The sequence below is a fragment of the Macaca fascicularis genome, chromosome 3 (assembly GCF_037993035.2).
Source record: "Macaca fascicularis isolate 582-1 chromosome 3, T2T-MFA8v1.1".
Classification (NCBI taxonomy): Eukaryota; Metazoa; Chordata; class Mammalia; order Primates; family Cercopithecidae; genus Macaca; species Macaca fascicularis.
The window spans coordinates 78,741,173-78,753,922 of record NC_088377.1 but is presented as its reverse complement, the minus strand read 5'-3'; positions in this window follow the sequence as shown (position 1 = coordinate 78,753,922).

Here is a 12,750-nt window from a genome sequence, read left to right as displayed (position 1 = left end):
ACTCAGTTGCAAAGTCACATCTGCATTTTCAGGTATTTTAATAGCAGTACCCCACTCTACCAGTACCAATTTACTGTATTAGTCTGTTTTCATGCTGCTATGAAGAAATACCTGAGACTGGGTAATTTATAAAGAAAAAAAGAGGTTTAATGGACTCAAAGTTTCACATGGCTGGGGAGGTCTCACAATCATGGTGGAAGGTAAAGGAGGAGTAAAGGCACATCTTACATGGTGGCAGGCAAGAGAGCATGTGTAGGGGCACTGTCCTTTATAAAATTATCAGATCTCATGAGACTTACTACCACAAGAACAGCATGGGAAAAACCTACCCCCATGATTCAGTTACCTCCTTCCGGTTCCTCCCATGACGTGGGATTATGGGAGCTGCAATTCAAGATGAGATTTGGGTGGGGACACAGTCAAGTCATATTACCTGGTGTTATTTACACCAGCCTATTTTAATGATGCAGAAACTGAGGCTTATTAGGGTGAGATAATTTGCCCAGTGACACAGTTAGAATGAGGTCTATCAGAGGTAAAAATTTAGTCTTTTAAACTTAAAGCTCATACTGTAGTATGTTCCTTGTCTTCCTCTTGTGGATAGAGTGAGTTTTGGGGTTTATCTCTTTAAACCCTTTAATTATATTTAACAGCTTTAGTGAGCCATAATTCACATACCATACAATTCATCCACTATGTACAATTCAGTGGTTTTCAGTATATCTTCAGATATATACTACAATCACACAGTTCATTTTAGAAGATTTTCATCACGTTATGATATGGGTTGGCTGTGTCCCCACCCAAATCTCATCTTGAACCGTAGTTCCAATGATCCCCATGTGCCATGGGAGGGACCTGGTGGGTGGTAATTGAATTATGGCACAGTTACCTCCATGATGTTGTTGTGATAGTGAGTTCTTACAAGATCTGATGGTATTATAAGGGTCTTTCCCCCCACCTTTGTTCTGCACTTCTCCTTGCTGCTGCAATGAGGAAGGACATGTTTGTTTCCCCTTCTGCCATGATTGTAAGTTTCCTGAGGCCTCTCCAGCCCTTTAGAACTGTGAATCAATTAAACCTCTTTCCTTTATAAATTACTCAGTCTCGGGTGTGTCTTTATTACCATTGTGAGAATAGACTAATACACTTTTTAAAAACTTCAGTTTTTACATGTGAGAAAATTCAGTGCAAAGGATTTGCTCAATGTTATACATAGGAAAAGCTTTGTTTTCTATTATGTTCTAATTTTATAACGAATGACTAAATAAAAATGAACTAAAAAATCACAACATGGATTGCTTGCTGGGCTAGAGTCATTGATATTCATGTTCTGCCCTGGAAGAAAGCATATGATATGGTGGCATCAGACTTGGGCTAAGCTGGAGGCTCGTGCTCTGTTTTCCTGTAATTCTCACCAGTTAGCTCTGGGACATCTTCTCTCTGCACGTTGGTTTCCTCATTTGTAAAAGGATTTTGTAATACTCGGACCCCAACAGTTCCTCTGCCATCCCAGCACCTGTTCAGTTATGACGTGCTCATTATTACCTATTCAGTGTTGCTGGGTTCCAGCTTCTTTACATTGATAGTTTCCAGACCCCTGACATCTGTGAGATGGTCACTGCTATTACTGAATTATAAATCAAAAGTCCTCATTCAGTGAGATAAAACTGACCTTCCCAAGGCTTCACAAACAGAAAGTGATGGAGATCGAGTTCAAACAATCCCAGAATTGTGTCTATATTACATTAAAATAAATAGACTCTAGGTATCCAGATGAGAAAGCAAGAATCATTCAAATTTAGTGAGGCAACAGGGTAGACATTCGTAAACTATTTGCTTGGTTTTTTGAGTCCCATTAGTAGGAACATAATATATTTTTAAAAACATTGGGAAAACAAGAGTACATATGCTGTTTCACAGGCTTGCACCTGAGTTAATTGTGAATACACAGAATGACTGTAATGTCTAAAAGGCTCTTTGTGTGTGACTGAAACATGTTGAACACTTAAGCTAGATAAAAGGGTTATTTGGCATTTACCTTTTATCCCTTTTAGTTCTCTTGTATGAAGCTTCTTTTATTTATTTATTTGTTTGTTTGTTTATTTATTTATTATTATTATACTTTAAGTTCTAGGGTACATGTGCATAACGTGCAGGTTTGTTACATATGTATACTTGTGCCATTTTGGTGTGCTGCACCCATCAACTCGTCAGCACCCATCAACTCGTCATTTACATCAGGTATAACTCCCAATGCAATCCCTTCCCCCTCCCCCCTCCCCGTGATAGGCCCCGGTGTGTGATGTTCCCCTTCCCTTCTTATTTGATTGATGTTTGGCTGTCTGCCATGGGGCTGTGGATCTTGATAACGTCACAACCGCTTGGGCAGACTCTGTGTTCTTGGTTCTAATTAACTGAGACACACCAGCCTTGACTTCAAGTTCCATTACCCATTGCACTTGGTGAGCAGGCTTGCCCCTGCCTGGCAGGAACTAATCAACCAGCCAGCATATGTGCTGGGCAGACAGGGCCTGAGACAGGCAACAGGTTGTCTTCTCTTATGGATAGCCCCAGTTAGACCTCATTTTAGCTGCCTTTGCCTCTCGGAAATGGGGCAGGGGTGAGAATTAGAACTGTGCTTCATAATACGTGTCACATCCTAGTGTCATGGCTCTGCTTGGCATAGTTATGAGCAGCGAGGCCTTCCTTTCAAGACTCTACCACCTCTCAGATCACATATATTTCAGCCTTTGTGTTTCTCCCTACTTCTCCCCAGCAAAGGCTCCTCTCCTTTGGCCAATACAATTTAAATTCTGATCTGTCACTTATGAGCTAAACTAATTTTGGTGAGCTGCTTAACTTTCCTGAACCTTATTTTCCTCATCTTGGAAAAGGAGGGTTGCTATGTAGGTTGAAAGAAACATAAAATCCATAATGACATTTCAAAAACACTGCCTATAACTTAGTGGGTAGTTCACAAACATTTTCTAATTCACATCCTTCCTTTCTTTTCCTTGTTCTAATATATCCTAAGATCCTACTGTCATGAACTGCTCTCTAATCTTGCTGTCAGATTTTGCCACTACTTAACAATCTGGGTAATGATCATGATTGCAGTTAGTTTTCCTCTTTATCTCACAAAGTCTTGGGTATCAAGAGTTGTTGAATATGTCCTGTGTTGAACGTGTATGTCCTCCTGTGCAGACAGAAGTGTCCAGGCTATGATGGTCATTAGCTATCTATATTCAGGTGTTACCAGAAGGGAAGGATGACCATCATTGAGAATAAGCTTTTACCCCAACCTAAGGGGAAATTGGGGGACATTTTCTGCTCCAGGAGTGCCTGTGGGAGAATGGGAACTTCAAGAGCCACACCTGCTGAGGGGGTACACAATAACCTAAGGGTGTGTCCAGCTATGCACCTTCTGATAACTGCGGAGTCTGTTCCCACCCTTGCCAAGAGCTCATGCAGGAGGGGGTCACAGGCAGGAACTGTGAGAAGATTCTTGGAAGTGCTGCTGAACCCAGCTGCTGGGTCTGCGAGGTAGTGTGGGGCTAGACACTGTCCTGTGACAGTAGTCACGGAGATATGCCACCAGGAGTTACTGTGTGATCTTTAAGGATAGGCACCGGATGTTTGGCATTCTGAGGAGAAAATGGACTGTGCTACATTTTTGGTAACGTTCTTGCTGAACAGAGAGAGAACAACATTTTTTTTTAGCAAGATATATTATGGAATTGGTAGCCCAGAAGATTCTGGCATGTGCTTGAATCAGTTATCAAGAAATAGACACCTGGTTCCTCAAACTGCTGGTACATTAAACACTATTTCCATGCCTTCTATAAGTAAATAAAATATAAATAAATGTGCATATATATGTATATATTATGTATGTAAAATAAAATATACTATCCAGATAAAAAAGAAAATCTTATTCCAACAAATATTTTTTGGAAAGATCTTTCTGTTAGGGAAGAGAAGAGAATACACAGCCAGTCTATTTTAGTGTGAGATGGTGGTCTATAAAGAATGCAAGCTGGGGAGGGGGAGAATAAATGGAGCAAAGGAGGAGAAAAGAAAAAGATATATTTAATAAAGATTCTGAACTTTTCTAAGAAAATGAACCCTTGTTCATAGCAAAAAACCAGCAAGTGGCTGTGGGCTCCATATAGATTTTAGGAAAACAAGGCAGGGGACCCCTGATTTTTTTTTCTTGCATCAATTTGTTGTGATTTAGAAAAATGAGTATTGAGAAAATGTCATGCTTAGAAAAGGTAATACCCAATGCTGGTAATTATACAATGAAATGGACATTCATACAGTGCCAGTGCTAGTATAAACTGGCACTGGAATAGACCTTTTGGAAAGCAATTTGGCAGCATAGGTCAAAAGCCACTAAGTGCACATTTATTGTAACTCAGGAACTACATTTGAATTTTTTTGTCTTAAAGAAATTATCCAAAAACACGGCAAAGCTGGCATTTCTGTGTGCACAGAAGTGATATTGAAAGACATTTTTCATAATTTTTAAGAGAAATAAATTGAATATTCATCTATAGTGGAATAATTAAGTAAATACCATGTCCACTCATTGGAATTTTAAGCAGCAACTTAAAAGAATATATAGAAACGTTGAAAATTTTCATGATCTTATGTTAAATGAATAAGTATATTACATACTAGAAAATAAAAAAATTTATGCCTATTATTAAAATGGAATTTTAAATTAACCCCCAAATTTTAAATTCATTCAACGTGATACATTTCCCAAAGTCTTTAAGGCAATGCCTCTGAAAGCTGTATTAGCTGCAGAGTAGCTTGTGTTCATGTTTTTAGCTGATGGAAACCTAATTCTTGGTAAGGTAATATACCTCCCAATCTTGGACTGGTTATGGAGATAGAAAATGTAAGAGTACTTGTGTTTTGAAATTTACCAAATGATCCAGCAAGTCTAAAGTATCTTCCAAAGCAGGAGAAAACAATACCACATGCCCACACCAAAACTTGCATGTGAATGTTTATAGCAAGATTATTCATAGTAACCCAAAAGTGGAAATAACTCAAATGTTCATCAACTAGTGAATGGATAAACAAAATATGGCATATCCATCCATACAATAGAATGTTATTCAGCAGTTAAAAGGAATGGAGTATGATGCATGCTACACTGCAGGTGAATCTCAAAAATATGCCAAGTGCAGACAACCAGAGGCAAAAGTCCAATCCTGTATGATGCACTTTATATGAAATGTACCTGTAGGACAAAAATATAGAGATGTAGAATAGATTCATGTTTGCCTGGGTTGGATATGAAGAAAAAGTTAAATTCCAAATAGGCAAAGGAATTTTATTAGAATTTTGAGAATGTTCTAAAACCGGATAGCAATGGAGGTTGCACCATGCAGTAAATTGACAAAAATCATGAAATTGCACACTTAAAATAATTATTTTATGGTATACCTCAATAAAATTGTTGCAAAAATCTGCTTTACTCATCTAGTATAGTCAACATTAAAATTAGAATAAATTTTGAGATTTTCCTGGAGCACTGAGGAACCTGGTTTAGAATGTTGTGTGCTAGAATAAGTGCTTTTTGCAGAAATGTGAAAGTTCTTTGGTTTTCTGTCTCCCACTGCTTATCTGACTGATTTTTCACAAGTATCCATGTAAAACTCTGCTTACTAGCCCATGGTAAAACTCAGGCAGCTGAAACGTGGAGGGATGGGGTGGCTGGTCATTCTGAGGGTACCCTGCAGAGCTGTGATGTAATCTTACCTGCACCAAATATGCTCTATTTTAAGTTACAAAGCACTCCAAAATACAGAAAAGCATACAAAATAATACAACAGACTTGTTAAAACTCACTACTCAGATCTAGGAAATGTTAACATTTTTTCAATCTTTGTGTTATATTTTTGAGAAATAAAAAGATGCAATTTGGCAAAGGCACCCTCCCACCACATTTCTCTACCTCCTCCCACTGCACAGGTAATCACATGTTGGAAGTTGGTGTTCACTCTTTCTGGGTATGTTTTCATAATTTATCTTATGTGTGCTTCTATATAGCTTGGCATTTTCACTGTTATAACTTGGCATTTTCACTGCTGGAGTGACAGATTCCCCAACTGCATGAAGCTCTATCTGTAAACATGTGTCAGGCCTCCACAAGCCACAGTCTCCAAGCTTTCTAGTCATGGCTGCAGGCTGGCTGCAGCTCAAGCATCACTTCTTCCCACAGCAAATGGAAAATCTAAAAAGTAAGTGAACTTGCTTCTCACTTTTCATCATGAGGAAAAACATTAGAAGTCTCCAAAAGATTTAACAAACTTAATCCTGTGCCAGGTTTGGGTTATATGTTCACACTCAGCCTAGGGTGGACATGAAGATGGCCCTGAGATTCTTACTTCTGGTGGACATACCCTGCACAATTGTTTGCCTTGAGTGTGGGTGCAACCTGAGAAGATGACGTATCACTCCTCTGCATAGGCTGTAAATCAGTCACTGTTGAGTTACTCAAAAGGGAGACCATTCTGGGTGGGCCTTCCCTAATCAGAGGAGCTTTTAAATTAAGATGAAGCATCAGAGAGATGAGCTTTTAAAGCCAACAGTCATGTCCTGAACTGCCTATTGGAGCCTTGAGGCAGAGAATAGTGGTGGCCCCTAGGAGCTGAGAGAAGTCTCCATCTAACAACTAATGAGAAAATTAGGACCACAGTCCTATAAGCACAAGGAAGTGAATTTTGCCAACAACCAGGGAGCTTGGAAGAGAACCCTGAGTCTCAGGTAAAATCCTGGCCCTGGTCAACACCTGAATACCATCCTGGTGAGATCCTGAGCAGAGGACATAGCTAAGCTATGCACAGACTCCTGATCTGCAGAAGCTGTGAGATAATAAAGGCCTGTTGTTTTAAGCTGCTAAGTCCGTGGCAATTTGTCATGCAGCAGTAGAATACAAATGCATCCATAAGTGAGTCACTGGGAATAGTAATTACATCAATCGTCATTTATCACTTGAAGATTTCAGAGGGGTCTGTCTTCCTTGGATTTATTTCCATCATGTAATTTTACACATTCTATTTTTTTATGCTTCTCCTCTGCTTTTCATTCCTGCTTTTAATTATACTGATTAAATTTTCTCTATTCACCCAAACACACTTTTTTCTTCTACTGGTATTTATTTTCATTCTTGTAAATGAGACACAATAAATAATTTTAATATAATAAAATTTAAATTGAAGCAATGTCACTATAATTTTTATTTTCCTCTCATCTTTCATGATCCTATAGTGTAGCATTTTAATTCTAATTTGTTTTCAATCAATACTATCTAAATAGTAACTATAATAATTATTTTCCTTATAACAAAAAAATTAGATTTATTTACATGTTTACCAGTAATTTATTTGCTCACCACAGCTCCTTGTATCACCCTTCTTATTCTTGGTATAGGTTCTTTCTTTTGTTTTTGTTTATTTGTTTTGGTAGAGACAGAGGCTTGCTCTGTTGTCCAGGGTAGAGTACAGTGGTGCAATCTTAGCTCACTGCAACCTTGAACTCCTGGGCTCAAGCCATACTCCCACCTCAATCTCCTGAGTAACTGGGACTACAGGTGTGTGTCCCCACAACTAGCTAGTTTGTAAATTTTTTGTATAGATGTGGTTGTGCTCTGTTACCCAAGTTGGTCTTGAACTCCTGGGATCAAGTAATCCTCCTGTCTTGGCCTCCTAAAGTGTTGGGATTACAGGCCTGAGTCACCATGCCAGGCTGTCTTACCTCTTGAATGACAGTTTCAACAGATCTAATGAGAATTTAGTCATGTGGATGTGGATGACTCTGGTGTTGTGTTGGAATGGGAATGGAATCAGTAAAAAGAACCATAAAGCCATACTCTTTTGAAGTCACTCTGTACCCGATTCCCATGCCATGGATTACACCATTTTTGAGTAAAATCTCTTCCAATTCTACCAATCTGGATATCCCAGGACTCAAAGAGAATACCAATACAAGCTATAAATGCATCTTAGTGCATTGTACTAATGCAATTTTATTAATAGTACCTGTATTTAATTTTTATGTATTTCTAAAGACTGCAATTTTAATTAAAGAGAAAGTTATATGCAAGGGAAAAAGGAAAAAAAAAGTAGTATACCAAAATGCTTAGGGTATTTGTAGTAATGTAGTAAATCTGATTTCTTTTCTTACAATCATCCATTCTCCAAAAAATTTTAAATTCCAGCCATGCTATGTTCATAATGCAAAAATTGGTACTAACAAACTAAGACGCAAAGCATTATTTATAGTGCAGAGACCAGTGTCAGAGATTAGGGCTCTTACTGCTGGCTGCAGTGCAGATATTTCCAGCAGCTTTCTCCTTGTGTTCTGAATGCTGTGGGGATTTTATTGGCTTGAGCTCCACAGATATAATTCTAGTATGATTATAAAGTAATAAAAATTCAGTAAACAACTCATAGTAGGCATTGTGTACAATCATAAAATGTCAGGGCTCAGGAAAACAGTGCCAGGTGCTGACTTTTAAAAGGATCACTGTCACTTTTTAATAAAAACATTTGTTTAGCATCACAAACATGCAAGACATTGAATATACTTGCTTTGGGTTGGTGGAATTAAAATGAGGATTGTCTTAGCTCTCATCCTAAGACCTGCAATTCTCACCTGCTCACAAAGTGAGAGAATTGTCAGTGTTGCTGCTGAGTCCATCCCTACACAAAATAATGACGAAACTCGCCAGTCTCCCTTGCAGCTAAGTGTGACCATTTGACTACGTTCAGTTCTACATAATTGGACTAGAAGAAACATGTGCAGCTTCTGGGGCGTGTGCTTAAATCATGGAGCTACTCCCTTTCTTCCTCCCTTCCTCCATCCTAGAACTTGACCATGGATATGATGGCGAGTCATCTCATGCAGAGGAACATGGGACTGGTAAGCTTTTCCTGCAAAGTACCAGAATGTTAGTACTTTGGGCTTTGTGGGATGAACAGTCCCTGTTACAACCACTCAACTTTTTTTGCTGTAATAGAAGAGTGTCCATGAACAAGACTTTAACAAATGAGCATGGCTGGATTCTAATAAAATTCTGTCTGCAAAGACAGGTTTTGGGCCTCATTTTGCCCACAGCCTTAGTTTGCATATCTCCACTCTAAGAAGGATGCAACAAATATATTGTTGATAATTTGGTCTTTGGAGGACAGCAGGGTCTTCCCATTGAAATCCACAAAATATAAAAGCACATAAAATTAAATACAGGAGGTTGGTATATAGTGATAATTGCATATGAGAGGCCAAGTTGGGGGGGCATCTAGAGAGCAGTAGAAGCGGGAAACCACCTGGATTGAAGGATATAGTGGGAGGCACGACCACCAGGGACCAAGGCTGGGTTTCCCCACTCAAAGCCACAGCCACAGCTCTAGAGCTTCCCCTTTGGAATTCTGATCTGAGATGAGAAATAGCCCTTCAGCTTGCTTAAGCTGCTGCTGCTTGCATCTATATGACATGCAATTCACTAACGTCGTAATGCCAGAGACTTGTGCCTTCAGTGCATGGGTGGGGAACTGTGTATACAAAGACAGTCTGGTTTGGAAGCTCATGTGTCTGATCCCCTGGCCCAGGATTTCAATCAAGTTTGGAACTCCTATTGCCTTTTAGAAATAGGAAAAGTAATTCCAAGTTTAGGTGCAAGTTGCAGAAATAAAGTTCTTCTCAATGTCCCAGTTCCTTTTTTCTTTGTTTAAACTTGAAATGAGGAAATTGCAGAAGGCATGTTATGGTGTAGCATGTGGCATCTCTGCTTTCCTCTCTTTGGAATTGGGCCATTCATGTAGGCGACGTGAGAGACTGGGTGGGCTGTGGGCTTGTGCTAAGCCCTGAGGTAGCCCTGGGCAATTCAGTGAATACCACGATGTCACCTCTACATGGTGATTTCTGATAAAATGACATAGGTGATCTCATCCCTGCCTTCAGTGTGCTTGAAATGGGAACAAGTCGAATGGTGCCGCTGAGGAAGTAACTGCCTTATCTTCCCACGACCTGCAATTGCCATGCTCCTGAGACAGTGCTCCCTGTGCTTTTACTGCTCTTTCCCTCCACACTGCACTTGCCATTCTTTGATGCTCTTTTTTCCTTCATTGCAATCAAGCATTGAATTATCTCAAATTTTTTTTGAAATGGTAGAAGTACAGATGCATACAGAGGTAGATAGAGATGCAGAGAGGTGGAATAGAGAGGGGAATTGTGCCTGTATAAGTCTTACACAACAGTCATTTTATATTTAGACTATTCCGTAGTCATTTTGGAATATATATGTGAAGAAATGATTACAATGCAAAGATAGATAAAACAGAAAAATAAAGAGAGGGAGAAAAACAATAAAACCTTAATGTTTTTCTTGGTTATGCAGTACTACAGGAACTGAAATGTATTCCTGGTGTGGCTTCGTCTTAGTTTTACATTAAAACAAGATGAGCAGAGCCAGGAATGGTATTGCTCTCTCAGTGCCTATGAGGCTTTATCAGTGAGACTAGCACTGTTTTTGTCATTAGTTTCACCTTGCGATATAAATGCATTGGAAAGTCTTCTCCAGTAAATTTCATAAGTATCTAAACAGCTGGTCCTTTAGAAATATATTTTTGCTGACATATATTTACCTTAATGCAAAACTTATAAAAGAGAAACGTAAACGCTCAAATGTGTTCCAAATGAAGGCGTTCTCATTATAGACATTTTGCCTATTTTTTTGAAAACATTATCAGGCAGAAAACTGAAGTTTGAAACATGGCATGATAAAATTCACTTACTGTCTGGAAATCTGCTTGAAGTAAGGCTACTCCAGGTGACAGTGAGTTCTTGATAGATTCCATGGTATTACCTGATGATAAGGAATGACGAGGAGAATAGCAGTAACAGTGTAGGCTTTACCTACCTTCCCTTCCTCTGTTCTCATCTCTCCTTAAAATCTCCCATCACACAGCTTTTCCCAAAGTAAGAGTTTCATAAAATGCATGATTTGTAAGCTCTTCTGGAAGAACAACTAAAAATGGTTTGTGTGTTTAGCAGTTGTGAGTCCAACTGGGAGCTCCCTTTGGGGAGGCGTAACATATTCTTGTCTAGTATAGCCCATACTGTGTGCTTCTTGCCACCATTTGCCTGCCTGGAGGTGACAGATTCGTTGCCATCAATTACAAATATATTTTCTTAAATGGTGATTATTTTGGGTATTTCCAAAATCCTTATGAACGCTGGCAAGTCAGCCTTTTATATTGGTATTCTCTTCTGAATGTTTAAACAGAGACATTCTTTTCTTTATTTTTATTTTTATTTTATTTATTTATTTATTTATTTTTTTGGAGTTTTTTTAAAAAATTATTTATTATTATTATACTTTAAGTTGTAGGGTACATGTGCATAACGTGCAGCTTTGTTACATATGTATACTTGTGCCATGTTGGTGTGCTGCACCCATCACCTCGTCATTTACATCAGGTATAATGCACACCTTCCCGTCTTCAAGAGTTTAAACTTTATAGCCTCATTTGTTGTGCCAGGCACAGCAGAAGAGCTTTAAGTTGATTGTTGTCAAGTGCTCAGTAATTTGATTGAGGAGATTCAAAGATTTTGAACAACAGTCTGGTTTAGTTGAATGCATCTTCTCTAAGTCATGGTAATTCTCTCCTTGCAAGTTTAACACTCTGTGAATGAAGCCATTTCATCAATATCACCCTCTCCACTTGGAGAAGAATCTGATTGAATTGATTTTAGAGACAAGAGAAGTATCCTTGAATTTTCTAATATTTCCATGCTGTGCTCTTTGCTGTCATTAATTTGCTGATTTAACCCTATACTTCTGGCTACTTGACTTCATGCCTAGCAGACACTCCTGCCCACACCAGACCCCAAGGTGCAGGCTTTGGCTTAAGTGTTTGGTATGATGGACTGTGTTATTGTCCTCCAGGGTGCGATTTCTACGATGGGGTTTCCTGTCTACATTTTGCTTTCTCCTTTCTAAGTTAGGTGCGAGGATTGAAAAGAGGACCAGAATAAAATCTGGTCTGTTCACAGTTGAAAGGGTACCTAATGCCAGCTGGTCCAAAATCAATCCAAATTTCTAATGCCGTATAACCCAGAACAAAGCCTCTGAATTTAAATATCTATTTTCCTATCACTATCAGCATACATTATTATATATAATACAAAGAAAAATTTTATATAAATCTTTTAATTTTAATTTACAATGCAATTCACATACTGTTTCTGAATTACTATTTTATTAAACTATTACAATTAGAATTTTTTTTTTTATTTTCAGGGAGTAGAAAAGATATGCTTCACAAAAATGGGATTTGTTTCCTGAATAAAAACTGGTTGCAAGCTTGCTAAAGTAAATTCTAATAGCATGTAAAATGAGAAAAATAACCACCCAGAAATTCTATGATTAAGAGACAAGAAAAATTTAGTTTTATATTATAAATGTGTACACACATATTTCATAAAATTAGAAGCATACTGTTTTTAAATACATTCTACATGTGCTTAAATATGAGCAAGATTTTTCCCATGGGATTACGGTCATCACTTGTTATCCATGGGGAACTGGTTCCAGGACGACCTCACATACCAAAATCTGAGGATGTTCAAATCCCTGATATAAAATGGTGTATTATTTTCACATAACCTATACGGCCTCCTGTGTACTTTAAATCATCTCTAGATTACTTATAATATCTAATACAATCT